We start from the raw sequence: 10,025 nt of genomic DNA, 5'->3' as shown, positions 1-10,025 counted from the left end.
GTACTTATATGTTTGAAGAGATCAGGACTAAGCATATGAAACAGGATTTTGGATATAAAGGACATTGGGCCAAGTGACAAACCATGATACTGTGACCTATAAGGCTTCTGATCCCATATAAAATTATCTTTAGTGGACACATGCTAGTAATCTGCATGCTGGAAAATTACTCCTATGATAGTTGCAGTTAGTTGTCTGTCTGGCACAATTCCAAAGCTAAAACAGTTTAAGCAGTACGAGTAGAACTTTGTCTCGAAATCCTGAAGGTCAACACATGACTGAAGGGCTTATAGTGACAGTCAAGCACTTAAAAATAAATGTAATCTCATAAACTGGATTTTTTCCATTTGAAGCTACAAGAGAGATTCCACTGTGATCTGACAAAATGGTGTTTGAGAGAGAGCAGACTGCCCTGAGAAATGAGTTTCTCACCAAGGAGTAAAGCTTCCAATCCTAGGGGCAGAGAAACGTTCGTGAATGTGGAAATATGAAGTGATACTTAGGTCTGCTTGAGATCTTCCCATGTAGGGGGTTTATGTTCTGATAAGAATAGCATAGAGTCAAGGGCTTGGGTATTTTGGCTCACAAAGATGTTTTGCCTTCTGTTGAGTTGAATTCCAACCCTGCATATAACAAAATTGTTTCAAATATGTCCCTAATGTTACTATTTTAACTTTATTTTGCTACCTTATCTCTTTGTCCCTAGGTAAAATGAGCCTGTGTAATTTTCTCCTCTTTTCTGTATGTCGTATAAATGTTTTCATTTTTTATTTTTTACAGTATTGCATCACTTTTTTTTTTTCTTTTTAAGATCTACCCTGTTAGCCTCAAGATGGACAAATCTCCTAAAGTTGTTCACTTTAGCTATGAAAAATATAGGGGGTTTAAACTGAACTTATTTTGTTGAACTTATTTTGTGATTCCCTACAACATGTGTTTGACCTTCAAACACAGCTGCTTCATAAGCAATCTGAAATTAAAAATCACATTTCCAAACCATCCCATCAGCTCCTCTTGCCTTTTTTAAGGGACTGACTCGTACAAGGTCACTGCAGTCATAGTGCAAGCACTTTAATTCTTAAAAGGCTTGTTTCCAATAAAGAAATTATGCCTTAACTTTTGATTTGGGAAGCAGAGGTTCCTGGGATGCCCACATCATTGCAGCCAATTTGCTGCATGGGTTAAGAGAGCCTTCTCCATTGCCAGCCTAGTCCTGCATTGTGGCCTTGTTGGTCTGGAATATTGGGAGTGGGCTGCCTGGTGGGGGAATAAAACAAAAATGGAGTTAGCACTGAGAGAAAGTTAACTTTTTTTCCTTTCCCTGCTGTTTACCACAATTACAGTTCTGGCAGTCTCCTGTCAGGGTTTGATATTCCTAATGTAGAAAGGGTGACTGAATCCAAAGGCTTGTTGAGCAGGGTCCTCTGGATGCCGGCCTGCTGCTATTGCCAAAACCAGTGACAGACTGACCTGTGCCATTTCAGCACAGCTGGGGACATAACTTAGCCACCAATGTTCCAGGTGAGTTTGTCAGGCCTCTGGTATTTAAACCATTTATTTTAAACCTAGCCACAGCCTCATCCCAAAGGGAGACAGCTGCCTCTGGTTTTCCATGTGCCATTTTCTTCCCACAAGAATGCAGTAGCCTGTCCTGTTGCTCAGTAGTGGATAAACACCAAAAGCAAAAGATGCAAAGCCCATTTGTCACGTTGCTAAATAAATTCCAAGTCTCACAGGTAATTTGTTGGCTGATGGGAGTGGTTGGAGAAGTAGCTGTGCGTTATTATATGCTTGAATTAAATAAGCTCTGGTGGCTTCCTAAGTGCGAGTGCCGATGCTCTTGATATGCAGGCAAGCTCGTAATTAGAGAATGCTCTTCTTGTCTTCACAAGGCTTCCTGTCCTGAGCCTTGTGATATTTAGACTATGTTGCTGTGAAGGACCTAATCTAACTAGTTCATCTCTGGGATCATACTAAACTTTACAGGGAAGCTGACTCTTCTCCACCCTCCCTTGCTTCACTTCAAATTAATATTCTCTCTTTTCTTGTAAATATACAAAGCTTTTTCTGCATGTCTATTTTTGTGGCCAGCAACTGCTCTGCCAGCCCTGAAAAAATCTGGCATGGACTTAGTGATTAGTGCTGAGAAGATTTCAGATCTTTGTCTGGTTGGAGAGCTAACAGCTGAATGGTCCCATCCCAGGAGGCAAAGCGCTTCCAGCAGGGGTCCCTGGAAATTGCTGTCTCAGTGAACCCAAGTCATCTTGCTGCTAGTTGTTGAGTGTTGCTAAGTGTCAGTCTTTCCTTAAAAATTGGGGACTGTGCTGAAAGCACAAAGATGAACTTGTTAGTGGTCTGCACCATCAGACTGCCCTTTGCCATGTAACACTTGCAATAGTTTGATGATGGTCAACTGACAAAGTGCATGTTACTACCCTTCTTATAGCTGTGATGCTGAGCTGGGTTGCATTGTAGTTGAGGTTGAAATATGATTGAACTTTACAGTGTGGTGGACTTGCTCAAGGTGAATGTAGTTTTACCACTCTGTGATGATGTAGCATAGAGGATCCTGATAGCACAGCTTGTCAGTGTAGCGCAGCACTATGCAGCGATACTGAGATCATCTCTGGATTCACTAAACCTGTTTCTAATCACTCTGTAACACATCTTAATCTCAGTACCATGCTGAGTAAACCACACTGATTAACCATTCCTAATTCTTGACTAAGCTTTGGCTGGTGGTAGGTCGGAAAATTTCACCCTGTGTCTGTGGCTCATCATAAAATCAGCTCCTGTTTGTTTTCTCAGCATTCTGGTAATTATCACCATTCATTACAAAAGGATGAGGTGATTGGCCAAAGGTATGCAGGGATGCTGTGTCAAAGGTTAGTACCTGATCTTCCGAGTCCTAAAATAATGCCATCATCATGGAACAGTCCTACTGGCCAAGCTCAGATGAGGGCATATGTACACCTCCCTTTTCCCTTCCTGGCAATGGCTGTAAAGAGTCAGAGACATAACGTCTGACATTCAGACATATCTCTTTTGTGAAAGAAAAGGAGAGAAAATGTGTGCTCATTCTTATATACTGCATACAATTAAAATTGTGCCTATAAGGCTATTTTAGCTGAAAGTATCTGCCGCATGGATTCTGCCAAATAAATGTATTTTGGTTTTCTGAACACCTGCTTCTTTGCTGTTATGCATCTTTATTTTTTGCTTGAGATGCATGAATTATGTGGGAAAAAGTAACTCATGACAAGCAGCTGAGCAACACTTTGGAAGAAATAGCAGGAGTCAGTAACCACCCAAAAGAAGTGCTAGTTTTCAGAAAAATATAGGCAGAAGTGAAAGATCAGAATCTCTGAGGGAGTTTCTTGTTTGAGGCAGTGGGAAGGTGTTACAGACAAGCATGTGGAATGTACAAGATGTTAACTTACTCCTTCACAGAAACAGCTTATGCGCTAGTTTGTACTCGTTGGTGTGCAGGTATTTGTAATGAATGTTGTGCTGTGGTAATGCAGCATGTTTATATCTGGCCATTTTAATATAGAAAATAGTGATATAATGCAGTTTTGCTTGGAAGTATGCATATGGGCTGAAATACTGTAATGAGTGTTATGGCTTTAAACTATGTGAATGGATAGGGGCAGGAGGAAATAGAAGAATGAGCAAAAAAGTAAAATGTTGGATCATAAATGCCATTTGACTCTGTACCAGTGTCTGTTATGAGTTCCTGACTCAGCCTTGGTGCTGCTTGTTTTAATCCGTGTGGTGGGAATCCGAAGATGAAAAGCAACCATGACCAGACAAGGTGTGACTGTCATTCTCTAAGGCGATAAATGGCCATGGCAATCCTGGCTGTTGCTGTTGGGGAGCCAGCTGATTTTGGCCAGCTGTAGGTAGCTGGAGATGGTGAACCCCTTGGGGGTAAGGTGCCTTCTGCATAATTAGACAAGTGTGCAAACTGTTTCTCAAAGACCATTAAATGATTTCTTTCTGCTGCTTGAGATTAAGGAGTGGCTCTGGTTGTAAAAGTGAGTGTCTGAGAGGCATCACCAGTTTCTGAAGGAGAGCAAATGCCAAACCAAATTGGAGCCTGAGTTTTGCTGGTGCGTCAAGGGGAAGAAATGTCAGGTTTGACTGCAGGAGAAAGAGAAGACTGGGCACCTACTATAGGAAGGAATAATATTTATAGAATCCTTGAATCGTTTGGGTTGGAAGGGACCAAGGTCTTCTAGTTCAGGTCTAGTTAAAGGTCTTCTAGTTCACCCCTGCCCTGCAATGAACAGAGAGATCTTCAACTAGATCAGGTTGCTCAGAACCCCATCCAACGAATAAACACAGTATTTTGATCTTTATGCTCATGATGAGGATGAGGTTGAGTCTCTGAGCAAGTGCAAGGGAAGTGGCTGTAGCAGGGAAGAGGACAACAGGTCTGTCCCTTTCAGCGTAGTCTGCCTAAAGCAATGATCAAATGGGAATTTTGAGCACTGAGTTTCACATAAGTTAAGGCTGTCTGCTGCTGATCCCTTGTGTTTACTTGTGGAAATATACCCTTACCGACCGTCTTGCAGTAGGGGTCAGATGAGAGCTGCTACTGCGATGCCTTGAGAATCCATAGCCAGGTGTTAAGGATGAGAGGGAGAAGCATGACTCCCCCTTCCAGCATCGCCTACCCATTACTTCCTCTTAGCTGTCACATGAAAACTGCACTCTGAAGGACTGGTGAAGTAACAGAGCTACAGCTGGCTGTAATACCGAAACGCGTGTTTTGTGGGACCGGTGCCAATCCAATTCTCCTTTTCCCCAGCTGCAGTTAGTGTAAAAGCTGGTTTCAGATTGCTTGCCTAGCTCTAGATTGGCATCAAATAGCTCAGCTTTGCAAACCCTATTACCGTTCATGGTATGTTCTATTGGACCTGATTGTTATTCTACTGGAGGCTGTCTAAGGTAACCTATTGAAATAAATCCCAATTGCTCCCTTCCTCACCAGTGAAGCCCCCTGTGAAGCTAGCTGTCATTATTTCTGACTTTAATACCACTCTAAGAGGAGGTGTAACTCCTGGGAAATTGCAGAATGTATTCATTCTGTTTCCAGTTTTTTGCCTCTGCTCCCTGACTGTTACAAAGCAGTCAGGGACGTGGGGCTGGCAGCAGGTATCAATGGGAGAAGGAACCAGCTGAGTATCTCCCACGGCTGTGAACACTGCAGAAGGGCATTGTGTAGCTCTTGTTTCCTTCAGGAGTGGAGTCCCTGTTCTGTGTGAATTATGAGCACAATTGTCAGTGCTCCAAGCACCGGCGAAGGAAGCTGCTGTGATAAATTAGGTGCAGTAGCAGCAGCTGCAAAATCGTTGTCCTGCTGGCTAGGGAAAGGCAAAGTCATCAGAGAATTAAGATGAACTGCTAAGCATATTTTGCACTCAGAAGGCAGTTCCACAGGAATTAAAAGGAAAACAATGCCATATTAAAGTTTTTCTAACTTCTGCTGGAGCTACAGCTGTTGTTCTTCAGGCCTAATATTCCTTCATGCAATGAGCTGCCCCCACACAGCTTCTTCAAATAGGATCAAAAGGGTCAGCTGGAAAAATCCATAAAGAAGTGAAACAATTCAAAGAAGAATGCAAAGGCTTTGAGCAATGGCTGCTTGGAAATCAAGGTCAAATCATGCCTTAATAGCTAAGAGTACACCCAGGAGTTCAGATATCTTAATTCAGACCCTTAGGATCATGATTGGGTAGAAGACAAGAGTGCACATCTTTTAAACTCCCGTCTTGTGCATAAGAGAATAAGAAAATGCTGTCTTCCTCTTTCAAAGCTTGTTTTACTCACATGAGACTGACATTTCACAGCAGCCATCCTATTAAAAAAAAATCGGTAGGGAACACCAAAGTAGTAATAACCACTTGAGCTGTGCTGTGTTTGGCACATCGGAGTCCCACTAGAACTGAGACTTGGTCATATTGTTGATTTAGAAAAAAATTTTATTAACAATATCAGTCTCTCATTTGTTTTTTAAACTTGTGCTTCATCGTGTCTCTTCCTTAGTTGTTTTGGTCACATGTTCCTCCAGTTCAAGACTTGTGACTGCTATAGTGCTGTTTACACCTTTTGCAGTGTATCATTTTAGTTATACATTAAGTGTAGTAAATCTTTCATGATTTACTTTGCAGCTAGCGTACTTTGCCCAAGTGGACTGGAAGCTATTAAAAACTTGCCTTATAACCAGCAGAAGAATAGAGCTGCCTTCTGTCTTTCAGTCCTGCTGGCACCCAATGCTTTCTGTTGCAGTAAAAATTCAATTTAAAATTACCTGTAGATGTGACCAGCTACACAGCTGAACTTTGAAACATTAAAACTTTGCATTAAAAACATTTTGTTAACATAGGTCTGATACTGTGCCATCTTCAGAAATGGCCTAAAGAACCTGGCAGAAGTCTTGTTTTGCTGAGCAGCTGGCTTCTACCTTGTCTACACTGAAGTAGAGCTTTCAGACTAAGTCTCTATGCATTTCTCACTCAAGGTCACAAGCAAGACTTGAACTCTCAGGCTCTGAAGTCAAAAGATGGGATTCTTCTACACCAGCTCTTTTGAGGAGCCCAACCACAGCCTTTTTGTCAGGTAGGATATGGTTTTCTCCCGTGAGTTGTGTTGGTGTCTGCAGGGCTGCAGCAGACCTCTAGGCTTAGTCTTGGCCTTTCTCCCTTAGGTCTAAAACCTGCACTACCAGTGTGGCTCATTGTACAAGTGTGCATGTTTGTCTCTTCTTGGATAAATCCTCCTCTCTTGCTTTGGCAGTGCTGTTCTCCCTTAGCACGGAGAAAGGCAGCCCAACTGCAGCCCAGCAGGTGGTGGCTGCCAGAGACACGTGACCAGAGCAGTGATTTACTCCTTTAAATTGACAGGTTTAGGCTCTTTCACCATCTCTGTCTGCTCTGGGATTGTGAAACCTCTTAGCACACTGCAAAATTCCTCAGCTATAGTAATTTCTCTTTCCCAAAGGTGTAATAAGCTGGCCCCTCAGCCTGTGGTTCAGTATAGCTTCCATGAGGCTACAGGGCAGAGTGTGACTGGATTCATTTCTCTTTCACAAGACTGCCTATGCTGTGGTACAAAACGGTGTAATTCCCAGGGGCTGGTCTTGCTGAAGTTAAATGTGTGCCTTCCTTTATCAAATTGCTCTCTGCAATTTCTGCACATTTCACAAGGGGATTGATACTGGTGAGTAAAATTTACAACCAAAAACCTCAGTCCCTTTAGAAAACCAAAGAGGAGTTGGAAGGAATTGTGTGTGTTTCAAAAACTAATGTTTAGGTGTTCTGATGTGCAAGTGTAACCAGTGGTAATGTCAATGACTTTTTTTTTTATAAACTCTTTGCAGCTGAAAAATGTGATCACTCCAACAAAACAAACAGCTTAACCTGCAGAAATGAAGCACCAGCAGCTGGCAGTTTGGCTGTTTAATAAACTCCTTCTGCTATCAGCCTGTATCTTTGCTGTCTTAGTATGTGAAAAAATGTGCTCGGTGCCACAGTGATGTCATGAGCCCAAGCTGATAGCTGCTTATGGCTTCCAGCTGGGCTGCTGAGTGCTGGGAGGCACCGCAAGCTGAGCAGATCCCAGTTTACGTGGAAGCAGCGTCCAAAATCTACCTCATTTCTATTGCCTCCTGACCCAAATCACTTATTAGTCAGAAAAACATTGACCTTGTCTGCTATAGCTCGAGCACAGCAGCTTTTTAGTCATTTTTCTGAACTGATTGCTGCAGTTGGCTCAGCTCGGGTAGCCTTTCTGTAGGACTCAGATAATAGTCAGTGTTCACTATTGCAATTGAAATCTGTGTTATCGGGGAAGGTCGCATGTGAGAGTGGCTAAGAGATAGTGGCCAAATTTAGGAAGAATTCTTGTTCTGATGAGAGGAGAAACCCTAGGGACATGTTTAATCACTGCAGATTGAGTGATATTAATGGCAAAGTTTTTTATCCTTTGTGTTAACAACTACATGTCATGCTGCACAGACGTGCACTGATCGAGTTACTCTGTTCTCTTACTGGCCGGAATTCTTTCTTTGTTAACCCTACTCTGCCTATAGTATTTTTTTCCTCGTGTTCATCTTGGCATATGTAAAATTAGATGGCCCACTTTCCCAGGCAGGTACCTGCCCATGCTTATAAAGTTTCTGGTGTACTATTTGAAGACCCTAAATAGATTAGTTACCTCTTTCCCTTACTGTACTGTCTCAAAAGGGAAATTGCTGAGACAAATCTTTCAGGAATGTAAATTACTCCCTTTGCCTATGCTACAAATGAAGAAACAGAGATAAATCTCACCCATGAGGGAGTCCTTTGGAGGACTCATGTCCAGCCCTATCACTTTGGTGTAGGTATTCCAAGCTAACACTGTTTTCATACCTGAATTAGGAAATTGGGGATTTAACTGATGAATATGATACATGTATTTTCAACAAATCACAGATGTTTTAGAGGTTCATCTACAGTGCAGGGTTCAGAGGTTACTGGAGTGCTTCTTCCTGATCTGGAGACTGGACTGGAAGGCAGAAGGCCAACAGTAAACCCCAGTTTTCCAGGCTGGATGATGTGAAGAGGACACTGTGCTCTGTGATGTGCCTGTGACCAAGGTGTGCAGATAATGAGAGCTTAGCATATGTGTTTGCATGCACAAGTTTTCAAGAGTTCTGGCTCTTCTCTTGTGGAGAATGCTCTTTGCTCACCTTTTTTCGCTTCAGAGAGAATAATTCCTGGTGTTTATGGGGTTTCTTCATTTGAGGTAGGTAATATACAAACTATGGTGGCACATCCAGGCTGCAGTTTCAGAAAAATTGCTTGAATTTAATGTTGATGAAAATCTAATGTTCCAACTTTGAGTCAATGCATCATGTGTCAGGCTTTCAGCAGCATTAAGTTGCCAATACCTATAATAAAATCCTTATCCATCTGGCTATCCTTAGCCATAAAAACAAGAGAAAAATCTCAGCTTCCATCCAACCCTAAACCTGTTTTCTTACTGAACCAATCTGGATGTGTCATATGCCATTTAAAAGCTCATATCAATAACAGAGTTATAGTCAGTTTGAACATTTTGCCATCCAGGGCACTAATTTTCTCTCAAAACTTGCCTTGAGTAAGAGAGCATCAATTATGATTTTTTTCCCCAACTTGCATGGATAATTGATGTTCAAGATGTTTTTAAGCAAAAAAAACCTATGTATAACTTATAGGAAGAAGATTTTATATACACACAGCAGTTAGTAAGGGGACCAGAATTTCCAGGTTGTCAACTCTTTGTTGATTGTTTGCATTCCTCCTGTGCTTTTCGCAGCAGTCAAATCAATTGTCTTTTAATGCTGCTACAGTAAGGGATTTTTTATTACACTGAAAAAAAAAAGAAATTAAAATAAAATTAACATTTCAGAAGGCAGCATTTAAAGGTAAGATGTGAGGAGAATGAGAAAAAATGTTTTCCCTAGTTGTGTTTTGTAGCTGTTTGCTAGACAGCAGAGGTATGTTGCGGCTCGAGAGCTATATGTTCATCGCCAAATTCTGAAACAAAGTGTGAGAGAGGAATGATTAAAGACCTCTTCAGTTCTCACCTCTACCTCTCCAATTGGTGCCTTTGTCCTCTCCTGGCTTGCAGGCTTTTTCCCCATCCTCTGCTCCTGCTTTTGGTTTTGGGCTTTTCTACTCTCGTCTTTTTCCATTATGGCCACCTTCTCTCACTTTGTGTTATTTTCATACCTTCTCATCTTTAGACCTGTTCTGCATTTTGCCTGTTCAAAGGACATGGAGCACATGCAGTATTGGGCATATGCACTGAACTTAGGTGACAAATTCTTATAGATTGCTTCTGAGAATGATGAACTGCTTGCCCCAAGCTGTAGGGCTTAGTCAGGTGGAAACTCTAAAAGCACAACCTCCTCATGATGGCACACTTGAGGAATTTCAGGTGTCATTTATGGAGTTACTAGATGTGAGAGCTAACAAAACCCATTCCTTTTACTTGTT

This window comes from Neopelma chrysocephalum, unplaced genomic scaffold, assembly GCF_003984885.1.
Source record: "Neopelma chrysocephalum unplaced genomic scaffold, ASM398488v2 Primary Assembly neopelma1_42, whole genome shotgun sequence".
Lineage (NCBI taxonomy): Eukaryota > Metazoa > Chordata > Aves > Passeriformes > Pipridae > Neopelma > Neopelma chrysocephalum.
Note: the sequence above shows the minus strand (reverse complement) of the source record.